The sequence below is a fragment of the Neophocaena asiaeorientalis genome, unplaced genomic scaffold, assembly GCF_003031525.2.
Source record: "Neophocaena asiaeorientalis asiaeorientalis breed wild unplaced genomic scaffold, Neophocaena_asiaeorientalis_V1.1 scaffold130, whole genome shotgun sequence".
NCBI lineage: Eukaryota > Metazoa > Chordata > Mammalia > Artiodactyla > Phocoenidae > Neophocaena > Neophocaena asiaeorientalis.
The window spans coordinates 2,445,206-2,471,304 of record NW_020173397.1 but is presented as its reverse complement, the minus strand read 5'-3'; the positions used below and the strand labels follow the sequence as shown (position 1 = coordinate 2,471,304).

The window sequence follows — 26,099 nt, the reverse complement described above, 5'->3', positions numbered from 1 at the left end:
TAGATGTATCTCTGATATATTTGTGGGGAGGAAGGTGATCTCCATGTCTTACTCCTCTGCCATCTTGAAGGTCCCCCGCAACTCAATGTTTTTAAAAACTGTTCTTGAACGCCTGGTCATGTCTTGAAAATAAATGCTATTCTACTGTGTTTAGGAACTTATGAAATAAGCACCTTTTGAGAGTCATATATGAGCCAGTTAATTCAAGTTTACGTTGCAAATTATGACATCTCTCATTCCTTTTCTTTAACAGAAATACTCTTCAGGTGTGTTGTTTCCAGATTCACAGCAGCAACATGACTGGACTAGCATATGTGACAAGCCTCATCCTAAAAAGAGAAATTTGGGTGTTGGGGGGGTGGGGAACGTGGTTGTCCATCTACATATATTCTGTTCAACTGAGACACTTCTAGCTGAGTTACAGCACTCCCTCATATCCAGGGAGAAAAGGACTTCACTTGACCTATTTCAAGTCAAACATCTCCATAGCGACTGTCTTGGGTTTAAGTTGAAACAGCTGTACCAGACAGCCAGCAACCAATTACAATGTAAATAGGATCCTTGTGCGTATTGATATTCCCTTGAGAAATGGACTTCAGAGAGCAAAGACATCTTTTCCCACCTCTCCCTAGGGACATAACCATACATGTAGTAACAGCTTAAAGAAAAGAAAAGGGGAAGACAGCAAAGGTGCCTTTATTCTTGCCAAGTGGTAAATTATGCTTCTCATACACACGCAGCCTAGAATGAAGTCGGCACAGGAAAAAGAGCACTGTGTAATTATGCACGTTCAAGTGCAAAGATGTCAAGTTCACAACTTTACAACTGTTCTTTTAAAAACTGAATGCATTTAGACAAGAGAATTAAAAAGATGGACATTTCTTCAAACGCAGTATAAACATGACAGTTACCCCATAAAAAGAGCCTGGGAGAATTTTTCAACTGGCACCAGGAAACATTGAGAAATCACAGATCTGTTCAAATTCATGAAGTATAAATAAAACTGGGTGAGAATCAAATGCAACTAAAGGAATAAAATGGACTAGAAAGCACACAATGAGTAAAAATCTCTTTCTTCAACACTTAACACAAATGTAGAAAATTGAGAACTAGGCTTAAATAAAGACTAAAAACAAATTCATCATGAAAATAGATAGGTACTCAACTCTGACAGCTTATTTCAAATTAAATCCTAAAGCAGGTATCTCGACTACTTAATAGAACACATTAGAGTGAAAAATCCATGCTTTTTCAAACAGAGTACAAATATTTAAGAAATTTAAGGCAGATTTGAAATGTCTCAATACTTTTTGCTTCAGTTCGCAGTGAAATTCCTCATGCTGGAATACACTGCATTCCATGACACCAATCAGTATACTCTAAACATTCATTACGTTTCCTTAAGAGAGTAGCAGAAATCCTATAGACTCACTCATTATAGACAATGTGTAAAAAATAGCCTAAGGGAGCGGGCAGACAGCACAAGAAAGAAAAAATACAATCCTGCAGCCTGTGGAACAACCACCACATTCACAGAAAGATAGACAACATGAAAAAGCAGAGGGATATGTACCAGATGAAGGAACAATATAAAACCCCAGAAAAACAACTAAATGAAGTGGAGATAGGCAACCTTCCAGAAAAATAATTCAGAATAATAATAGTAAAGATGATCCAGGACCTTGGAAAAACAATAGAGGCAAAGATCGAGAAGACGCAAAGAATGTTTTACAAAGAAATACAAGAATTAAAGAACAAACAAACAGAGATGAACGATAAAATAACTGAAATGAAAACTACACTAGAAGGGTTCAATAGCAGAACAACTGAGGCAGAAGAACAGATAAGTGACCTGGAAGACAGAATGGTGGAAATCACTGCTGTGGAATAGAATAAAGAATGAAAAGAAATGAAGACAGCCTAAGAGACCTCTGGGACAACATTAAACGCAACAACGTTCGCATTATAGGGGTCCCAAAAGGAGAAGAGAGAGAGAAAGGACACAAGAAAATATTTGAAGAGATTATAGTCGAAAACTTCCCTAACATGGGAAAGGAAATAGCCACCCAAGACCAGGAAGTGCAGAGAGTCCCATACAGGATAAACCAAGGAGAAACACACCGAGACACATAGTAATCAAACTGGCAAAAACTAAAGACAAAGAAAAATTATTGAAAGCAGCAAAGGAAAAACAACAAAAAACATAAAAGGGCACTCCCATAAGGTTAACAGCTGATTTCTCACCAAAAATTCTACAAGCCAGAAGGGCGAGGCATGATATACTTAAAGTGATGATATGGAAGAAACTACAACGAAGATTACTCTACCCAGCAAGGATCTCATTCAGATTCGATGGAGAAATCAAAAGCTTTACAGACAAGCAAAAGCTAAGAGAATTCAGCACCACCAAACCAGCTCTACAACAAATGCTAAAGGAACTTCTCTAAGTGGGAAACACAAGAGAAGAAAACGACCTACAAAAACAAACCCAAAACAATTAAGAAAATGGTAATAGGAACACACAAATCGATAATTACCTTAAACGTAAATGGATTAAATGCTCCAACCAAAAGTCACAGGATTGCTGAATGGATACAAAAACAAGACCCATATATATGCTGTCTACAAGAGACCCACTTCAGACCTAGGGACACATTCAAACTGCAAGTGAGGGGATGGAAAAAGATATTCCATGCAAATGGAAATCAAAGGAAAGCTGGAGTTGCAATACTCATATCAGATAAAATAGACTTTAAAATAAAGAATGTTACAAGAGACAAGGAAGAACACTACATAATGATCAGGGGGTCAATCCAAGAAGAAGATATAACACTTATAAATATATATGCACCCAACATAAGAGAAGCTGAATACATAAGGCAAATGCTAACATCTGTAAAAGAGGAAATCGGCAGTAACACAATAATAGTGGGGGATTTTAACACCTCACTTACACGAATGGATAGATCATACAAAATGAAAATAAATAAGGAAACAGAAGCTTAAAATGACACAATAGACCACATAGATTTAATTGATATTAAAAGCTTTTAACAAAATTCAACACCCATTTATGATAAAAAACTCTCCAGAAAGTGGGCATAGAGGAAACCTACCTCAACATAATAAAGGCCATATACGACAAACCCACGGCAAACATCATTCTCAATGGTGAAAAACTGAAAGCATTTCCTATGAGATCAGCAACAAGACAAGGATGCCCACTCTCGCCACTATTATTCAACATAGTTTTGGGAGTCCTAGCCATGGCAATCAGAGAAGTAAAAGAAATAAAAGGAATACAAATTGGAAAAGAAGAGGTAAAACTGTCACTGTTGACAGATGACATGATACTATATATAGAGAATCCTAAAGTTGCCACCAGAAAACTACTATGGCTAATCAATGAATTCAGTAAAGTTGAAGGATACAAAATTATTGCATAGAAATCTCCTGTATTACTATATACTAATGAAAAATCTGAAAGAGAAATTAAGGAAACCCTCCCATTTACCATTGCAACAAAAAGAATAAAATACCTAGGAATAAAGCTACCTAGGAACACAAAAGACCTGTATGCAGAAAACTATAAGACACTGATGAAAGAAATTAAAGATGATACCAACAGATGCAGAGATACATCATGTTCTTGGATTGGAAAAATCAATATTGTGAAAATGACTATAGTACCAAAGCAATCTACAGATTCAATGTATCCCTAACAAACTACCAATGGCATTTTTTATGGAACTAAAACAAAAAATATTAAAATTTGTATGGAGACACAAAGGACCCCAAATAGCCAAAGCAGTCCTGAGGGAAAAAAACAGAGGTGGAGGAATCAGACTCCCTGTGTTCAGACTATACTACAAAGCTACAGTAATCAAGACAATATGGTACTGGCACAAAAGCAGAAACATAGATCAATGGAACAAGATAGAAAGCCCAAAGATATACCCACGCACCTATGGTCAACTAATCTATGACAAAGGAGGCAAGGATATACAATGGAGAAAAGACAGTCTCTTCAATAAGTGGTGCTGGGAAAACTGGACAGCTACATGTAAAAGAATGAAATTAGACATTCCCTAACACCATACTCAAACTCAAAATGGATTAGAGACCTAAATGTAAGACTGGAAACTATAAAATTCTTAGAGGAAAACATAGGCAGAACACTCTTTGACATAAATCACAGCAAGATCTGTTTTGATCCACCTCCTAGAGTAATGAAAATAAAAACAAAAGTAAACAAATGGGACCTAATGAAACTTCACAGCTTTTGCACAGCAACGGAAACCATAAACAAGATGAAAAGACAACCGTCAGAATGGGAGAAAATATCTGCAAACGATTCAACAGACAAAGGATTAATCTCCAAAATATATAAACAGCTCATGCAGTTCAATATTAAAAAAACAAACAACCCAATCAAAAAATGGGCAGAAGACCTAAACAGACATTTCTCCAAAGAAGACATACAGATGGCCAAGAAGCACATGAAAAGCTGCTCAACATCACTAACTGTTAGAGAAATGCAAATCAAACTTACAGTGAGGTATCACCTCACACCAGCTAGAATGGGCCTCAACAGAAAATCTACAAACAGCTGGGGAAAGCGGCGGGGGTGGTGGTGGTGGTGGTGGTGGTGTGATGAATTGGGTGATTGGGATTGACATGTATACACTGATGTGTATAAAATTGAAGACTAATAAGAACCTGCTGTATAAATAAATTAAATTAAATTAAAAAATTAAAAAAAAGAAAAACGGCCTAAGAGATCTTTAGCATCAAAGAACCCTTTAAAAGTGATCTAGTTGACTCATTCTCAGTTGAGAACTCCATAAACATGGGGAAAGTAGATTTGCAGCTTTTTACTACAATTCTTTTTATTGAAGCCTATTTGATTTATAATATTGTATTCGTTTCAGGTGTACAACATATACTCCACTTAAAGTTATTACAATAGCTCTATTTCCCTGTGCTGTACAACATATCCTCGTTCCCTACCTATTTTGTACATAGTAGTTTGTATCTCTTATTCCCCTACCCCTATCTTGCCCTTCCTCCCTTTCCTCTCCCCACTGGTAACCACCTCGTTCCCTACCTATTTTGTACATAGTAGTTTGTATCTCTTATTCCCCTACCCCTATCTTGCCCTTCCTCCCTTTCCTCTCCCCACTGGTAACCACTATATTGTTCTCTGTATCTGTGAATCTGTTTCTGTTTCATTATATGTATTTGTTTGTTTTACTTTCTGGATTCTATATATGTGATAAAATACAGTATTTGTCTCTCTCTGACTTATTTCACTTAGCATAATGCTCTCTAGGTCCAGGATCTGGGGCTTTTTAAAAAATTCATAAAAACAAGACAAAACAATGTTTTATTTTTTTTAAGTAATTTTTTACTTCTTTAGGCAAGGTGACCAAGTAAACTGATATAACCTATCTTGAAATCAATTTGACAATACTCAGCAAAAGGCTACATCACATGCATACCCATAGGGGAGACTGGCTGAGTCCCTTACTGTGCATCCGTATGAAGGAATACAACGTAATAACTAAAAATGATATGCAGAAAAAAACGTAACTACTTGGATAAATGTTCACAATTTAAAGTGAAAAAAGCCAGTTGCAAGTATGGCTGTACAAATCTGCTTAAAAATATGTCTAGAAAGAGACACACACAGACACACCCCCGCCCCACCAAGAAAAGATTACTGGTATATATACTGAAATGTCTGCAATGATTATTTCTGGGTGGTGAGATGATGGGTGATATTTAATGTTCTTTTTTGTGTCATTTTTCTTTTCTAAATTATCTACAGTGAATACATTTTTTATTCAGATTTTCTAAGTTTGTTCTTCTAACAGAGCTGAGAGTTAATTTACATTGAAAAAACAAAAGTAAGCAATATTAAATAATTATTTATTAATTTAATTAAAATAACATATTCACCATTCTCTATAAACTTTGTTTTTATATTCAGCTTCCAGTTTCATCAATATGCATACACATTTTTACATATTTTTTCCAAACTTATATGTATTGATTGTTTTCATTTACTTTATAAAATATTTTCTTATGCTTTATCTGAACTTCACAACAAACATTTTTAGAGGATGGACAATATTTTCTCATGTTGATGTACTGTAATTTACCAACCAATCTCCTAACATTGAACCACTGAGGTTATATTCAACTTTGTTGCTTTTTTTACTATTATAGATAACACTACAGTGAACATCTTCAAACATGTTCATTTAGTTTTTGCTTTTCCTAAATTTCTAGAACTGGCATCACTGTACCTAAGAGTGTGTTTCTGTGGCTCTTGCTAAAAATCATCGTGTTTTTTTAAAAAAAATCAACAATGGATTTTTAAAAATCTACCAACATAAATAGATGGTGTGGCTAGTTTCCCTCTGGAAAGAGGGATGAGTATATGTAAAAATCATGGCACCCCAGAGTGAGGTTTTTATTACAACTCTTCACAAGAAGGCTCCATTTAGGTTCCTTAAATTGCTACTGGCTTAACTACAGACATTTTTTCAATGTATAAAACAGGGAAATTACAGAAAGTCTGAATACCATTTGCTTGTTTCTGTACTTTTTTTTCATGGCTTACGAGTTCTGAGGCTTCTGAGAAAAAAGGTCAAACAAAAGACAGAATATAGAAAAGGCATATAAGATGCTTTCCCAGCCTGGCTGCATAGTTAACACACGCAGGATTATAGTGCCGCAGGATTTTAAAGACGGGAAGGATCAAGGAGGTCGTATATTTAAATTCCCTCATTTTAAGGATGGAAAAATAAGCCCTGAAATGTGGCAGGTAGTGACAGAGCCAGGAAAAGAACGTGCAGCCGCAGATACTCAATTTATAACTCTGTTCTACTATCCAAGCATTTCCCAGTGGCTGTTTCCCAAGTCTTCCACATGACTTTAGAACGTACAGGGGGGAGAAAAAGTAACATAATCAAAGCATTCAAACTAGCCAGGAAAGCACTGGGTTAATCAATTTATACTAGTTTTTAATTGCAGAACTTCTCAAAATCTTTGAACTGCTAACGTAACGGTTATGGTTAAGTTCTAAGTAAGGGGAGGTTTGTTTTTTTTTTAACATCCTTATTGCAGTATAATTGCTTAACAATGGTGTGTGAGTTCCTGCTTCATAACAAAGTGAATCAGCTATACATATACATACATCCCCATATCTCCTCCCTCTTGAGTCTCCCTCCCAACCTCCCTATCCCACCCCTCTAGGTGGTCACAAAGCACTGAGCTCATCTCCCTGTGCTATGCAGCGGCTTCCCACTAGCTATCTATTTTACATTTGGCAGTGTATATATGTCCATACCACTCTCTCACTTCGTCCCAGCTTACCCTTCGCCCTCCCCATGTCCTCAAGTCCATTCTCTACATCTGCATCTTTATTCCTGTCCTGCCCCTAGGTTCTTCAGAACCTTTTATTTTTAGATTCCATATATATGTGTTAGCATATGGTATTTGCTTTTCTCTTTCTGACTTACTTCACTCTGCATGACAGACTCAACGTCCATGCACTTCATTACAAATAACTCAGTTTCATTTCTTTTTATGGCTGAATAATATTCCATTGTATATGTGTGCCATATCTTCTTTATCCATTCATCTGATGATGGACACTTAGGTTGCTTCTATGTCCTGGCTATTGTAAATAAAGCTGCAATGAACATTGTGGTACATGACTCTTTTGGAATTATGGTTTTCTCAGGGTATATGTCCAATAGAGGGACGGCTCGGTCGTATGGTACTTCTATTTTTAGTTTTTTAAACAACCTCCAAACTGTTCTCCATAGTGGCTGTATCAATTTACATTCCCACCAACAGTGCAAGAGGGTTCTCTTTTCTCCACAGCCTCTCCAGCATTTATAGTTTGCAGATTTTTTGATGATGGCCATTCTGACTGGAGTGAGGTGATACCTCATTGTAGTTTTGATTTGCATTTCTCTAATGATTACCGATGTTCAGCATTCTTTCATGTGTTTGTTGGCAATCTTCTTTGGAGAAATGTCTATTTAGGTCTTCTGCCCATTTTTGGATTGGGTTGTTTGTTTTATTGCTATTAAGCTGCATGAGCTGCTTGTAAATTTTGGAGATTAATCCTTCGTCATTTAATCCTTCATTTGCAAATTTTTTCTCCCATTCTGATGGTTGTCTTTTCTTCTTATGTTTTCCTTTGCTGTGAGAAAGCTTTTAAGTTTCATTAGGTCAAAGGATCTTGCTGTGATTTATGTCAGTGTTCTGCCTATGTTTTCCTGTAAGAGTTTTATAGTATCTGGCCGTACATTTAGGTCTTTAATCCATTTGGAGTTTATTTTTGTGTATGGTGTTAAGGAGTGTTCTAATTTCATTCTTTTACATGTACCTGTCCAGTTTTCCCAGCACCACTTATTGAAGAGACTGTCTTTTCTCCATTGTATATTCTTGCCTCCTTCATCAAAAATAAGATGACCATATGTGTGTAGGTTTATCTCTGGGCTTTCTAGCCTGTTCCATTGATCTATACTTCTGTTTTTGTGCCAGTACCATACTGTCTTGATTACTGTAGCATTGTAGTATACTGTAGCTTTGTAGTATACTCTGAAGTACACTCTGAAGTCTGGGAGCCTGATTCCTCTAGCTCCATTTTTCTTTCTCAAGATTGCTTTGGCTATTCGGGGTCTCCCTAAGAATTTGTCCATTTCTTTCAGGTTCTCCATTTTATTGGCATACAGTTCCTTGTAGTGATCTCTCATGATCCTTTGTATTTCTGCAGTGTCAGTTGTTACTTCTCCTTTTTCATTTCTGATTCTATTGATTTGAGTCCTCTTCCTTTTTTTTCTTGATGAGTCTGGCTAATGGTTTCTCAATTTTGTTGATCTCCTCAAAGAACCAGCTTTTGGTTTTATTGGTATTTGCTATCGTTTACTTCATTTCTTTTTATTTCTAATCTGATCTTTATGATTTCTTTCCTTCTGCTAACTTTGGGGTTTTTTGTTCTTCTTTCTGTAATTGCTTTAGCTGTAAGGTTAGGTTGTTTACTTGAGATGTTTCTTGAGGTAGGATTGTATTGCTATAATCTTCCCTCTTAGAACTGCTTTTGCTGCGTCCCATAGGTTTGGGGTCATCGTGTTTTCATTGTCATTTGTTTCTAGGTATTTTTTTATTTCCTCTTTGATTTCTTCAGTGATCTGTTGGTTATTAAGTAGTGTATTGTTTAGCCTCCATGTGTTTGTATTTGTACAGATTTTTTTCCTGAAATTGATATCTAGTCTCACAACGTTGTCGTCGGAAAAGATACTTGATATGATTTCAATTTTCTTAAATTTACCATGGCTAGATTTGTGACTCAAGATATGATTTATCCTGGAGAATGTTCCATAAGCACTTGAGAAGAAAGTGTATTCTGTTGTTTTTGGATGGAATGTCCTATAAATATCAATTAAGTCCATCTTGTTTAATGTGTCATTTAAAGCTTGTGTTTCCTTATATATTTTCATTTCAGATGATCTGTCCACTGGTGAAAGTGAGGTGTTCACTTTCACTACGATTGTGTTACTGTTGATTAACCCTTTTATAGCTGTTAGCATTTCCCTTATGTAGAGGTGCTCCAATGTTGGATTCATAAATATTTACAATTGTTATATCTTCTTCTTGGATTGATCCCTTGATCATCATGTAGTGTCCTTCTTTGTCTCTTGTAATAGTCTTTATTTTAAAGTCTCTTTTGTCTGATATGAGAATTACTACTCCAGCTTTCTTTTGATTTCCATTTGCATGGAATACCTTTTTCTATCCCCTCACTTTCAGTCTGTACGTGTCCCTAGGTCTGAAGTGGGTCTCCTGTAGACAGCATGTATACAGGTCTTGTTTTTGTATCCATTCAGGCAGTCTATGTCTTTTGGTTGGAGCATTTAATCCATTTACATTTAAGATAGTTATCAACATATATGTTCTTATTACCATTTTCTTAATTGTTTTGGATTTCTTGTTCTAGGTCTTTTCCTTCTCTTGTGTTTCCTGCCTAGAGAAGTTCCTGTAGCATTTGTTGTAAAGCTGGTTTGGTGGTGCTAAATTCTCTTAGCTTCTGCTTGTCTGTAAAGGTTTTAATTTCTCTGTCGAATCTGAATGAGATCCTTGCTGGGTAGAGTCATCTTGGTTGTACGTTCTTCCCTTTCATCACTTTGAATATGTCCTGCAACTCCCTTCTGGCTTGCAGAGTTTGTGCTGAAAGATCAGCTGTTAACCTTATGGGGATTCCCTTGTATGTTATTTGTTGTTTTTCCCTGCTGCTCTTAATATTTTTTCTTTGTATTTAATTTTTTAATTATTTATTTATTTATTTTTGGCTGCATTGGGTCTTCGTTGCTGTGCGCGGGCTTTCTCTAGTTCTGGCGAGTGGGAGCTACTGTTTGTTGCGGTGCACAGGCTTCTCATTGTGGTGACTTCTCTTGTTGCGGAGCACGGGCTCTAGGTGTGCGGGCTTAAGTAATTGTGGTACATGGGCTCAGTAGTTATGGCTTGCAGGCTCTAGAGCACAGGCTCAGTAGCTGTGGCACACAGGCTTAGTTGCTCCGTGGCATGTGGGATATTCCCAGACCAGGGCTCGAACCCATTTTCCCTGCATTGGCAGGGGGGTTCTTAACCATTGTGCCACCAGGGAAGCCCCTGTATTTAATTTTTATAGTTTGATTAATATGTGTCTTGGCTTGTTTCTCCTTGAAAATATCCTGTATGGGACTCTCTGCCCTTCCTGGACTTGACTGACTATTTCCTTTCCCATATTGGAGAAGTTTTCAACTATAATCTCTTCAAATATTTTCTCAATCCCTTTATTTTTCTCTTCTTCTTCTGGGACCCCTAGAATATAATTCGACTGTTGGTGTGTTTAATGTTGTCCCAGAGGTCTCTATGACTGTCCTCAATTCTTTTCATTCATTTTTCTATATTCTGCTCTGCAGTAGTTATTTCCACTATTTTATCTTCCAGGTCACTTATCCGTTCTTCTACCTGTTATTCTGCTATTGATTCCTTCTAGGGAATTTTTAATTTCATTTATTGTGTTGTTCACCACTGTTTGTTTGCTCTTTAGTTCTAGGTTCTTGCTAAAAGTTTCTTGTATTTTCTCCATTCTACCAAGATTATGGATCATCTTGACTATCATTATTCTGAATTCTTTTTCAGGTAGACTGCCTATTTCCACTTCATTTGTTTGGTCTGGTGGGTTTTTATCTTCCTCCTTCATCTGCTGTGTGTTCCTCTGTCTTCTCATTTTGCTTAACTTACTGTGTTTGAGGTCTCCTTTTTGCAGGCTGCAGGTTCGTAATTCCTGTTGTTTTGGGTGTCTGCCCCCCAGTGGCTAAGGTTGGTTCAGTGGGTTGTGTAGGCTTCCTGGTGGAGGGGACTAGTGCCTGTGTTCTGGTGGATGAGGCTGGATCTTGTCTTTCTGCTGGGCAGGACCACGTCGGGTGGTGTGTTTTGGGGTGTCTGTGACCTTATTATGAACTTAGGCAGCCTCTCTCCTAGTGGGTGGTGTTGTGTTCCTGTCTTGCTAGTTGTTTGGCACAGGGTGTCCAGCACTGTAGCTTGCTGGTTGTTGAGTGGAGCTGGGTCTTAGCGTTGAGACAGAGATCTCTGGGAGAGCCTTCACCACTTGATATTATGTGGAGCCGGGAGGTCTCTGGTGGACCAATGTCCTGATCTCGGCTCTCCTACCTCAGAGGCACAGGCCTGACACCCGGCCAGAGCAGCAAGACCCTGTCAGCCATACAGCTCAGAAGAAAAGGGAGAAAAAAAAGAAAGAAAAAAATAAAATAAAATAAAATAAAGTTATTAAAATAAACAATAAAAAATCATAATTAAAAAATTTTTAATTAAAAAGTAATAAAAAAAAGGAGATAGCAACCAAACCAAAAAATAATATATATATATATATATAAAAGAAGGAAGAGAGCAATAAATAAATCTACCAATGATAATAAACTCTAAATACTAAACTAAGATAAACATAAAGCCAGGAAGAAATTAGATGCAGAAAGCAAACACTAAGTCCACAGTTGCTCCCAAAATCCACCACCTCAACTTTGGGATGATTCATTGTCTATTCCGGTATTCCACAGATGCAGGGTACATCCAGTTCATTGTGGAGGTTTAATCCGCTGCTCCTGAGGCTGCTGGGAGAGATTTCCCTTTCTCTTCTTTGTTCGCACAGCTCCCGGGGTTCAGCTTTGGATTTGGACCCACCCCTGCGTGTAGGTCACCTGAGGGTGTCTGTTCTTCACCCAGACAGGACGGGGTTAAAGGAGCAGCTGCTTCGGGGGCTCTGGCTCACTCAGGCCGGGGGGAGGGAGGGGTACAGAAAGCGGGGCAAGCCTGCGGCAGCAGAGGCCAGCGTGACATTGCACCAGCCCGAGGCACGCAGTGCGTTTTTCCAGGGAAGTCATCCCTGGATCACAGGATCCTGGCAGTGGCGGGCTGCACAGGCTTCCGGGAGGGGCGGTGTGGATAGTGACCTGTGTTTGCACACAGGCTTTCTGGCGGCTGCAGCAGCAGCCTTAGAGTCTCATGCCCGTCTCTGGTGTCTGCGCTGACAGCCACGGCTCACACCCATCTCTGGAGCTCAGTTAGGGGGCACTCTGAATCCCCTCTCCTCACACACCCTGAAAGAATGGTCTCTTGCCTCTTAGGCAAGTCCAGGCTTTTTCCTGGACTCCCTCCTGGCTAGCTGTGGCGCACTAGCCCCCTTCAGGCTGTGTTCACACAGCCAACCCCAGTCCTCTCCCTGGGATCCGACCTCCGAAGCCCGAGCCTCAGCTCCCAGCCCTCACCCGTCCTGGCGGGTGAGCACATAAGCCTCTCAGTCTGGTGAGTGCTGGTCGGCACCGATCCTCTTTGTGGGAATCTCTCTGCTTTGCCCTCCGCAACCCTGTGGCTGCGCTCTCCTCCGTGGCTCCGAAGCTTCCCACCTGCCCCCACCCCTATCTCTGCCAGTGAAGGGGCTTCCTAGTGTGTGAAAACCTTTCCTCCTTCACAGTTCCCTCCCCTAGATGCAGGTCCTGTCCCTGTTCTTTTGTCTCCATTTTTTCTTTTTTCTTTTGCCCTCCCTAGATACATGGGAAATTCTTGACCTTTGGGAAGTCTGAGGTCTTCTGCCAGCTGTCTGGCACTGCCAGGCCCATAGCATACACAGGATCAACATTTATTTAACAAATAAGTTCACCTGTTCCTGAAGTTTCCATGGTTTCCAAAGCCCTCAGCACCTTGCGTGACCATCTTCTGGATAAACACCAATTTTAAATATAGTCTTGCAGTGGGATATGCTTTTTCAGTGGGATATACTTTTAAAGAGAGAGAGAATCAGCCGTTGTCTTATGGGTTTTGCACAGGGGTCCATAAGGGGAAAGGTACTATACTAGTTCTCAGGTACTATTTCATGGCCCCCCTCAAACATTACTGAGAACTGAGGGGAGCCATTTCCCCTCCTGGGCCATGGCTGCCTCATCTACAAGAGAAAGGGTTTTTGCCTGATGATTTTGGAAGCTCCCTCCATTCTAAACCTTCATTTTTGCATAAATTTTTCTTAATGCTGGATATCCCCTGAGCAGGACTCCCTACTAGATAGTCTGTCTTTGTCTCACCAAGGAGATTTTATGGTGCAAACGCCAACAGCTGGGAGGTAGGGGGGATGTGAGAATCATTTTTATTTCTTAATCCAAGACAGACCTCAAAAGACCCATGACTTGAAAAGACACTTAAGAACACCTTAAACAGATATTTGGAATCTGAGCCCCTGGGACCCCAACACACCTCACTCACACTCATTCTGATCAGGTGCCTTGTTTTGGAGCAGGCTGGAATAAAATATTGTGCCCTGTTACCTTATTATATTGGGTTCTCAGTTTCCAGGGTTAACATGCTTTGCTTCCTGAGCCTACACCACACACTGACTCCTAAGACAGGTGGACAACTACTCCTTTCAGAAACAGACATAAAATACGGTTGTCTGACCATGTTCCCTTCTTATCCAATCAGCCAGCCCTGGATCGCTCTTGCCAAAACTCTTCAGTTACTGTGAACCGACCTTAATCCTGCTGATTGGATCAGTGTTCTCGTGCCAAGGAAAAGCTGCCTTTCCAACATAAGACAGGTCATACCAGGTCTGAGCCCCTCAGCCCTCAAAAACTAATGCTCCCCCAGGTGATAACCCAAATGGCATTCTTTCATGTTTCAACAAATATTTATTAAGTGCTTATTAAGTGACAGTTACTAGGCTGGGGATATTGTGAATAATACAGAAGCATCCCCACCCACCATCACAGGACCTATCAGGTAAAGCAAAGGGCATTCAACAAATACCTACACAAATAATTATAGGGGAGGTAAATGACATAAAAGGAAGGCACAAGAAGCCATAAGAAAAAATAAATGGAAGCATCTAAATCTGGAATGTGGGACAACGGAAGGGCATTTCAAATGGACTTCCCAGAGTAAGCTTAGCTGAGTCCTGACCATGTAAAGCTGAAGGCAGATGGTCAACACATCCGGACATAGTAGGCCCTCCACCAGACACTGTGCTCTAGTTCATCCCAAGATGAGTTCTTCCTCACCTGCAAGGCTTCCCTAAAATGGCTCTTCCTCACACAGGCCTTCTCTGATCAACCTAGCAAATTCAGCTTTCCTGGCATCTCCCCCAACTCCTCACCACTTCTCTTTATCACAGCACCTGCTGATGTACTTCCACTACAGAATAGGATGGACTTCATACACTCTCATTCTTTTCAAGAATTTTTAAACAGATGATATACGTGTTTTCATTTTTATTTCTCTATTAAAAAGTCATAAATCAGAAAAAAAAAAAAGACACCTCGGGCTTCCCTGATGGCGCAGTGGTTGAGAGTCCGCCTGCCGATGCAGGGGACGCGGGTTCGTGCCCTGGTCTGGGAAGATCCCACATGCCGCAGAGCGGCTGGGCCCATGAGCCATGGCCGCTGAGCCTGCACATCCGGAGCCTGTGCTCCGCAACGGGAGAGGCCACAACAATGAGAGGCCCACATACTGCAAAAAAACAAAACAAAACAATAAAAACACCTTATATCAGTTCCGAGTTGATGTTACTGTATCCCTTAGACTTTGCACAGCTAAAAGACAGGGAAGTTATGTTTCATCACTGTATTCTCAGGAATAGCACAGTACCTAGAAGACAGTAGGACATTTCTGATGGTTTGCTAAACAAACAGCCCATGTTTTATGCCAGAAAGCAAATCTTCAAACAGAGGGAGCTAGACTCATTTCTATCACTAGAAGAAGTCAAAAAACAGACCCCACTGATGGATGGCAGACAATCAAGGAGGCATGAATCCAAAAAAAAGATACGTTACTGTATATACCCAAAAGAATTGAAAGCAGGGACTCAGCCAGATACTTGTACACCAATGCTCATGGCAGCATTATTCACAATACACAAAAGCTGAAAACAACCCAAACATCCACTGACAGATGATTAAACAAAATGTGGTATACAGAAACACTGGAATATTATTCAGCCTTAAAAAGGAATGAAATTCTTTTTTTTATTGAAGTATAGTTGATTTACAAAGTTGTGTTAATTTCTACTGTACAGCAAAGTGATTCAGTTATACATATATATACATTCTTTTTTTATATTCATTTTCATTATGGTTTATCACAGAATACTGAATACGTTTCCCTGTGCTAATCAGCAGGACCTTGTTGTTTATCAAGAAATGAAATTCTGATACATGCTACAACACGAATGAACCTTGAAGACATTATGGTAAGTGAAATAAGCCAATCATAAAAGGACAAATATTGTATGATTCCATCTATGAGGCACTTAGAATAGAGTAATTAAAAGAGACACAAAGTAGAAAAAAGGTTACCAGGGGCTAGGGGAGGAGAGAATGAAAAATTATTGTTTAATGGTACAGAGTTTCTGTTTGGGATGGTGAACAAGCTCGGGAAATGCACAGTGGTGATTGAGGGTTGCACAACATTGGGAATGTACATGACGTCAATGAATTACCCGTTTAAAAATAATTAAAATGATAAATTTTATGTTATATATATATTTTACCTCCCTCCCCCACCAAAAACAGATTTATCACTTGTATATTCCTCCAGTCAAGGACTCTGAGACAATCCAAGAGGCTTTATTCCACAATAGGAAATCCTTTGAAAATATCATTGTAATTTGGTAGAACACTTTATGTGGCATTTCCAATTCATGAAAATGGGCAAGAGTGAAGCAAAGAAGATTTAAACAAATTTTCAATTAGGCCAGGCAAAGAGATAGTGCACTTGATGAAACCAGAATAACAACATTTATTAAAAGGCTCTTTATGTGCTAGATATTGTACTACTAGGTGATTCTGTGTATATTATTTCATTTGGTCTTTACAATACTCTACTAGGTAGGCATTATTATGCCTTTAATCAACTGCAAGAAATTGATTAAACAAGTAAAATGTGATAAACCATAATGGAAAAGAATATGAAAAGCAATATATATATGTATAACTGAATCACTTTGCTGGACAGCAGAAATTAACACAACATTGTAAATCAAATATAATTCAATTTAAAAAAGTAAAATGCTAGTTACGACAAAGAAAAAAATAACTACAGTGCTATGCTAGCATGAAAGGGATGAATGAACAGAGCTACAAAATCACTACTAGCAGGTAGGCAAGACAAAACTTCAGATCTGTACTTAACAAGGTTATCAGGTTGATTGCCTCAAAAAAAGTCAACTTTCTCCAGAGCATTATAACAGGACCCACAGTCCCAATACTGAAGGGAAAAGAAAATGAACAGGTGTCAACCCCAAGATGACCCAGATATTGGAATTATCAGACAAAGACCAAAGCAGCTATTATAACCATCAGCTATGAGGTAAAGATGAATGCTCTTGAAATGAATGAAAAGACAGGCATTCATTCTCAACAGAGAAGCAGGAGCTATTTTTAAAAAGGAAACTTTAGAATTGCAAAATACAATATATGAAAATCAAAATTCACCGGACAGGCTCAAGAGCAGAATGAAAATGACAGAGAAAATAGGAAACTTGAAGACATATCAAAAGAAAGTACACAAACTAAGAATAGAGAAAAAAATTTTTTAAACAGTGAACAAAGCCTAAGGCACCTCTCAGATAATCAAAGGTCTAACATTCATGCATTGGTAACCCAAAATGAGAGGCGACATTGGTGTTGAAAAAATATTTGGAATCATGGCTAAAGACTCCCCCAAATATGGTTAAAGACACAAATTTACAGACACAAGTATCTCAACAAACCCCAAACAGGATAATCTCTAAGAAAACAATGTCCAAAAGCATAATCAAACTACTGCAGACAAAACAATTTTTAAATCTTGAAAGAAGCCAGGAAAAAAAAATGACACAATACATATGAGAGAACAGTGATTCAAATGACTGTTATTAGAAACCACATGAACAGAAAAGAGCGAAATATTTTTGAAGTGATGAAAGCAAAGAACTGTCAACCCAGGACTGTGTATCCAGTGAAAATAGCATTCAAGAATGAAGGTGAAATAAAGACATTTGCAGATGAAGAGAAACTAAGAGAATTCATCACCATAAGACTTGCTCTAAAACAAACACTACAAGAAGTTTTTTAAGGTGAAGGGAAACATGGAACTTCAGGAATGAAGGAAGAGCAACAGAAATAGTTTGGGTAAATATAATAGATTACTTTCTCCTTTAAATTATAAAAAATATGTATGAGTGCTGCAAGCAAAAATTATATGCAGGCCACAACTACTGAGCCTGCGCTCTAGAGCCTGCAAGCCACAACTACTGAGCCTGCATGCCACAATTACTGAAGCCCGCACACCTAGAGCCTGTGCTTCGCAACAAGAGAAGCCACCAGAGTAAGAAGCTCACGCGCTGAAATGAAGAGCAGCCCCCGCTCAATGCAACTGGAGAAAGCCCACACGCAGCAACAAAGACACAATGCAGCCAAAAACAAATAAATAAAAACTTTTTAAAAAACATTAAAAATATTCTTTTAAAGCTGAACTACTTAAAAAAAAAAACAAAAAACAAAAAAAATGAGTGTTAAGAATAATCCAGAGATCGACCAGAGGACAGACAGCAGAAGCAAGAAGAACTACAATCCTGCAGCCTGTGGAACAAAAACCACATTCACACACACAAAAAAAAACCCACATTCACAGAAAGATAGACAACATGAAAAGGCAGAGGGCTATGTACCAGATGAAGGAACAAGATAAAACCGCAGAAAAACAACTAAATGAAGTGGAGATAGGCAACCTTCCAGAAAAAGAACTCAGAATAATGATGGTGAAGATGATCCAGGACCTCAGAAAAACAATGGAGGCAAAGATCGAGAAGATGCAAGAAATATTTAACAAAGACCTAAAAGAATTAAAGAACAAATAAACAGAGATGAACAATACAATAAATGAAATGAAAACTACACTAGAAGGAATCAATAGCAGAATAACTGAGGCACAAGAATGGACAAGTGACCCTGAAGACAGAATGGTGGAATTCAGTGCTGTGGAATGGAATAAAGAAAAAAGAATGAAAAGAAATGAAGACAGCCTAAGAGGCCTCTGGGACAACATTAAACGCAACAACATCCACATCATAGGAGTCCCAGAAGGAGAAGAGAGAGAAAGGACCCAAGAAAATATTTGAAGAGATTATAGTTGAAAACTTCCCTAACATTAAATTTGTATGGAGACACAAAAGACCCCAAATAGCCAAAGCAGTCTTTAGGGAAAAAAACGGAGCTGGAGGAATAAGACTCCCTGAGTTCAGACTATACTACATAGCTACAGTAATCAAGACAATATGGTACTGGCACAAAAACAGAAACACTGATCAATGGAACAAGATGGAAAGCCCAGAGATAAACCCACGCACATATGGTAAACTAATCTATGATAAAGGTGGCAAAGATATAAAATGGAGAAAAGAGGGCTTCCCTGGTGGCGCAGTGGTTGAGAGTCGGCCTGCCGATGCAGGGGACGCGTATGAAACTTCAAAGCTTTTGCACAGCAAAGGAAACCATAAACAAGATGAAAAGACAACCCTCAGAATGGGAGAAAATATTTGCAAACAAATCAATGGGCAAAGGATTAATCTCCAAAATATATAAACAGCTCATGCAGCTCGATATTAAAAAAACAAACAACCCAATCAAAAAATGGGCAGAGGACCTAAATAGACATTTCTCCACAGAAGACATACATATGGCCAAGAAGCACATGAAAAGCTGCTCAACATCACTAATTATTAGAGAAATGCACATCAAAACTACAATGAGGTATCACCTTATACTAGTTAGAATGGGCTTCATTAGAAAATCTACAAACAACAAATGCTGGAGAGCGTGTGGAGAAAAGGGTACCCTCTTGCACTGTTGGTGTGAATGTAAACTGATACAGCCACTATGGAGAACAGGGTGGAGGGTTCCTTAAAAAACTAAAAATAGAATTACCATATGATCCAGCAATCCCACTACTGGGCATATACCCACAGAAAACCATAATTCAAAAAGACACATGAACCCCAATGTTCATTGCAGCACTATGTACAATAGCCAGGTCATGGAAGCAACCTAAATGCCCCTCGACAGACGAATGGATAAAGAAGATGTGGTACATATATACAATGGAATATTACTCGGCCATAAAAAGGAATGAAATTGGGTAATGTGTAGAGACGTGAATGGATCTAGAGACTGTCATACAGAGTGAAGTAAGTCAGAAAGAGAAAAACAAAAATCGTATATTAACGCATATATGTGGAACCTTGAAAAATGGTATAGATGAACCAGTTTTCGGGGCAGAAATTGAGACACAGATGTAGAGAACAAACATATGGACACCACGCGGGGAAAGCTGCAGGGGGGTGAGGGTCGTGGTGTGATGAATTGGGCGATTGGGATTGACATGTATACACTGATGTGTATAAAACTGATGAGTAATAAGAACCTGCTGTATAAAAATAAAAATTAAAAAAAAGACAACATTCTTTTCTCCCTCCCCCCAAAAAAAGAATAATCCAGGGAATTCCCAGGTGGTCCAGTGGTTAGGACTCTGCACTTCCACTGCAGGGGGCACAGGTTCGATCCCTGGTCAGGGAAGTAAGATCCTACATGCCACTTGGTGTGGCCTAAAAAATAAATTAAAAAAAAAAAAAGAATAATCCAGATTTGTTTTAAAAACACCACTCCTCAGACCCAGAAAGCCCAATAAAACTCAAGCAGGAAAAATGAAAGAAATCAACACCTAGACATACCATAGTGACACTGTAGAATAACAAAGACAGGAGACAGTTTTAAAAGCAGGCAGAGCCCAATCACCTACAGGGGAAGAGCAAGAGATGTTCCTGATGGCTGACTTTTGAATGGCAACAACAAAAGCCAGAAGACAGTGAAATAAGCCCTACGGTGTACTGACAGGAAATAACTGCCAACCTAATATTTTTAATTGGTGAAAATATCTTTCAGTAATGAAGCAAAATAAAGATATTTTGCGACAATTAATAACAAAAACATTTACCAAAGGATGTCCTTTAGGCAGAAGACACATTGTTTTTTTACACATTGTTTTTTTTTCACTCAAAAAAGAAGAAAAAGAAGCAGCAGCCTTGGTAATTCTGAATCCTCACTGAAATTGGCTTTCAGTTGAAAATAACATCTCAAAATAGCCTCCCATCCTCCTTTATGGAGGACACTTATTCAGGAATTTGTTTCCTTAAACTGTTAACAACTTTGAAAGTACCAAATTACAAACCAATAGGTGATCATTGTTTCTCAGGCTCCCATCAAGAGGAACTGTTTTCTCCCACCCCACAGCCATTCCTCTGTCAAAGATTTATGAGATACATCAATGACACAAGTAAAAAAATGAAACATACTTTTTAGAAATTAAATATTTTAAATACCACCCTTTTCAACAATAATTTTTCTAGGGTAAAATACCCCCAAACCAACAAAATCAACAACACGACAACCTTAATCCTTTCTAGGATTTGATATCTATAGCTTTTAAGACCCTGTTTCAAATTCAGCATCCAAAGAATAATCACGAATAAGAAAATTCCAGCATGCACATGTACTCTATTTTTAACCATTAAATTCACAGTTTATCTTTACAAGCAAACCCTGAGAGCCAGATGCATGTTTTGCCTCAAAACTGTATACATTAAAAAACAGGGCTTCCCTGGTGACGCAGTGGTTGAGAGTCCGCCTGCCGATGCAGGGGACACGGGTTCGTGTCCCGGTCCGGGAAGATCCCACATGCCGCGGAGCGGCTGGGTCCGTGAGCCATGGCCGCTGAGTCTGCGTGTCCGGAGCCTGTGCTCCGCCACGGGAAAGGCCACAACAGTGAGAGGCCCGCGTACGAAAAAAACAAAAAACAAAAAAAACAAGACAGAACAACTAGATAACCACTGGAAAACACCACCAAAAACCCAAGAACAACATGCAGAGCCAATCTATGTGACAGGGTACTTAATCAAAGCCAGAATACAAGTAGGTGAGGAAAAACTGCCAATAGCCATACAACCTGCATGATGCCTATGGCTGGGCAGGAGAAAGCAGAAGAAACAGCAAGTCATCAGAGATGTGACGAGAAAAATCCCAAAGTAGCCAATGGGTATCACCGGAAAGCAGAGAATTACAGTGTGAGAAAGCACTGAAAACAGGAAGGAATTCTGCCCACTCTGCTGGTGAGTGTATGTAAGGGGCCCGCAGTGAGAGTATAAAGGCCTTCGAACAGTCTTGCCCTGTGAATTCTTTACACTGACCTGCCAGGGTTCCCTTCCATAAAAGAGACCCTCACCAAGGAGAAACCTCAGAGAATGAAATCAAACTCCAGAAAACAAGGGACAAGAGAGAAAAGGAGAAGGAGTGGAGGGGGAGAGATGCCGGCAATCTGAGGAAGCAGGAGGACTTTTTTTTTTTTTTGGATGCAGGGCATGTGGGATCTTAGTTCCCCAACCAGGGATCGAACTTGTGCCCCCTGCAGTGGAAGCATGGAGTCTTAACCACTGGACGACCAGGGAAGTCCCAGGAGGCCATATTTTTTAAGCCTACGTGAGTACAACTGAAGAAAGAGTTCTGTGAAGTTACAGAAGCTACCCTGGAGCACGCCTCCTTCTAAAGGTTAAGTCATGCTCAAAATAAGCCTGCAGCAGCCCATTTCAAAATGAGGTCAGGGGGCTTCCCTGGTGGCGCAGTGGTTGAGGGTCCGCCTGCCGATGCAGGGGACGCGGGTTCGTGCCCCGGTTAAAAAAAAAAAAAATGAGGTCAGCGGAATTAAGAAACTGATTCCTGAGAATAAATCAGAATCAGCAAACTCAGATGAGGTAGAGAACTCAAGAAACAACTAAAACAAAAGAAAAAGTCAGTTCAGAAATGAATACAAGAATACTTAAGAGACAAAGAAGATGAAAAGGAAGAATTTAATTTTAAAAAAAGAGATAGAAATATTCAAAAGTGATAAACACTGAAAATGAATCCTACAGACAGATATCTTAAGAATTCCTAAAGAAGAAAAAAAAAGTAAGGGCACAGAAAAAAATAGCAAAAAGTTTAAGAAAAATTTCCTGAAATTAGAAAAAAAATTTTTGAAGCTACATATTAGAAGAACACACCCCATACCTGAGAATACTGACCCACAAAGAAACACCAAGATATATTCTAGTAAAATCACTAGATACTAAAGAAAAAGAAAAAAAAAAATCCTTGGGTATCTAGGCAGAAACAACAAGTAGCTTTCAAGGGAAAGAAAATTTGACTATCATCAGACTTTCAACATTTATGCCTATTCCAAGAGAAAACAAAATAACATATATAAGATACTCAAGAAAAACAAAAGTGAACCAGATTTCATATCCAGCAGAACTGACTTTAAAGTCTAACGGGCAACAACAAACTGTCAACAATATGCAAAAACTAGGCAATACTGTCCCCAAGACCATTTCCTTAAGAATCTAGAAGAGAAAAAGCTTCATTAATCCAAATGACTAGAGAGACATTGAACATAGAAAGCATTAAACATATAGTTACTTGTGGAAGTGAGTACTCTATGTAATGGACACATGCTCTGATAATACAGAAATAGTACAACAATTTTAAAACTGGGAGAGAAACAGGAAATGCAAATGTAAAAGCAATTTTTTTTTTTGACCTGGTCTCAGTAATTCCATTGGTGATGGTAGCATTAGTCTTGTTATTTTGAGACTGCCATGTATAAGAGCTGGGATAAAATAAATGAGTAATTATAGGTTATTCTGATTCTATCATCCCCTGTGTCCTTGAGAACCTGATAAAATAAATGAGTAATTATAGGTTATTCTGATTCTATCATCCCCTGTGTCCTTGATGTGGAAGGATTCTTGATGTGGAAGGAAGGAGATACATGTAATACAAAAACAGGATAAGTTATGAACCCTAACCTAGAAACATCGGTATGAACTCATAGAGCATTTTATCATAGCTCTGCCCACTGAAGAGGCCTAGAAACAATGACCAACCTTAGGCAATGAGCACACCTAGAACCTAGACAGGGTCCTGGAATACTATTTTCTACTAAAAGGTGCTAGTGTTTCTTAAATAAATGGCTGATTCCAGGCCAGGGGGTCATTATAGAAAGCAAGGAAGCACTGAAAGACGACTAGGGTTACTCCAAAAGGACTCAGGACAGTTGCTTAAGGCTCGGGGTGGGAATGAGGAGGGACTGCAAATGGGCACATGGTTCCTTTTGGGCTGGTGGATATGTTTTGCACTGGGATGGTGGTGACGGCTGCACGACTCTATAAATGCACCAGAAAAAGCTGAATAAATTGTGCACTTAAATGGTGAATTCTGTGGGATAATAAATATCTCAATAAAGCTGTTTTAAAAAGAGAAGGAAAAAAGAACTCACAAGAACTTAAAGAGGCGCTCAATACCCCAAAATAGGAAACTTTGACATTCAAAAGGTATCATGATTCCAAGTGAATAAAACCCATAAAATATTTTTAAATCCATAGGTTCATGAAGATAATTTTTTAATCTGGTGATTATACAAATCTACATTTGTGATAAAACTGCATACAACTAAATACACACATACAAATGAATACATATAGAACTGCTAAAACCAGACAAAGGTAAGTGGGTTGTGTCGATTGTCAGTTTCCCGTTTGTAAAGCTGTACTATAGTTATACAAGATGTTATCATTGAAGGGAACTGGGGGGAAGGTGCACAGGATCTCTGTATTATTTCTTACAACTGCATGTAATTTACAATATTCTTTAAATGTTTAATTTTTTTTAAAAGAAACCTAATTGGTCACTTAAAAAAAAAAAGAAAATAGCAGACGAGGCAACCATCTCTTTATAAAAGTATCTCAATTAATAAATGAAAAAAAACCTATTAGATTATCAGAATCTTCCCACTCCCAGTGAATTAATGGGTCTAGGCACTGAGCACTAACAGCAGGTAACATCACAAAAAGAGGGAGAAGAAGACATTAGGTGCCTCGTAGTGAAAGAACACGTCACTATCTGAGGTCTTGCCATAGGGTCCAAACATGAGTCTGATCAGGCCTGGCGATCCAGCTACCAACTTGCAGGACAGAGAGGACAGGTGAGCTGTACTGGGACAGCGCAGGCAGCAAAATTCAGACTGTGGGAAAGCCTACCGCTAAAACAACCTGGATTCTTCCACAGATAAATTGTTAGGGAAAAAAAGGGGGGCAAGGGCCAGGGGCTGGGGAGGAGCAGAGTAATGGAAGGGAAATCCATTGATTAAAAGAGTCTTAAAAGACACAAATTTCCTTTAAATAGGCAAGAATAAACATTGGTAGTCTTGAGATGCACACCTGGCAATATTACTCTAAAGAAATGCAGGGAAGCATCTACTTTAAAAAGCAAGACAGTGGCTACTCCAGGGACAGAGGGGGTGATGCTAAGAATGTGGCTCGTGGGTGGGATCACTGGGGCAGGGAGCAGAATCCTAATTCTTGACTTAAGGGAAGGTTACAATCATGTTTGTTTAAAAATAACACAGTAAAGCTACACATTTGCTTTGCGTGATGTTCTGTATTTGACTTTTCTTTTACAATAAAAAGCCTTTTTCTAATAAGGAAAAGTTATATCACTAGTGTTACCTATCGTAAGAGAACATTTATGACATTTAAAATAATGACATTTATTTTAAATAATTATATGAAACATTTAAAATAATTACACAATAGTAAACATCTAAAACAACTATGTGAAAGTAAACAATCTTATAAAACAATCACATTTAAAATGTACATACAGATGAACCTATTTGCAAAACAGAAATAGAGACACGGATGTAGGGAACAAAGATATGGACACCAAGTGGGGAAAGGGAGGGTGGGATGAATTGGGAGATTGGGATTGACATATATACACTACTATGTATAAAACAGATAACTAATGATAACCTACTGTATAGCACAGGGAGCTCTACTCAATGCTGTGTGGAGATCTAAATAGGAAGGAAATCCAAAAAAGAGGGGATATATGTATACGTGTAGCTGATTCACTTTGCTGTACAGCAGAAACTAACACAACATTGTAAGGCAACCATACTCCAATAAAAATTTTAAAAGTAAATAAATAAAATGTACACAAACATAAACCGTATTATTAAATTCCAGCCAGCCACTGAAGCCTGAGGAAGGTTCTGAGGCCTATTTTCTGTGTTAAAAAGGAGATTAACAAGTGCCGCTGAGTGTTAGTGACAGGCCAGCGCTCAAATGAGACTTTCTTCTCAACTTAATCAGGCCTTGAAAGAGCCCTGAGACAATGTGATTCAGGATTCTCTTACGTTTGGCCATGTACCAGCTTAAGTCACCTGCTTCACTTCAAGTCACCTCATGGACCATCTCCTATCCTACACTTCCAGAAACACTGGGTTAAAAACAGGTCTGGTGCATTAGGGTAGGCCAAGACCTAAAAACAAAAACTTAGCTCTCTCAGATCACCAACAGATTCATTTCACTTGTTCCAACCCTTTCTAAACATGCTTAAAAGGTCTGC

The 26,099-nt window shown here is 38.8% G+C and overlaps 1 protein-coding gene and 1 non-coding gene across 4 annotated transcripts in view; one reads left to right on the top strand and one right to left on the bottom strand.

The window, feature by feature from the left end:
• The window catches only part of SUMF1 (sulfatase modifying factor 1), a 99,462-nt gene that overhangs the window by 59,299 nt on the left and 14,064 nt on the right, over positions 1–26,099 (bottom strand). The window lies entirely within an intron of this gene.
• Positions 20,105–20,177, top strand: TRNAG-UCC (transfer RNA glycine (anticodon UCC)). The gene has a single exon. It is a non-coding gene; the product is annotated as a tRNA-Gly (tRNA).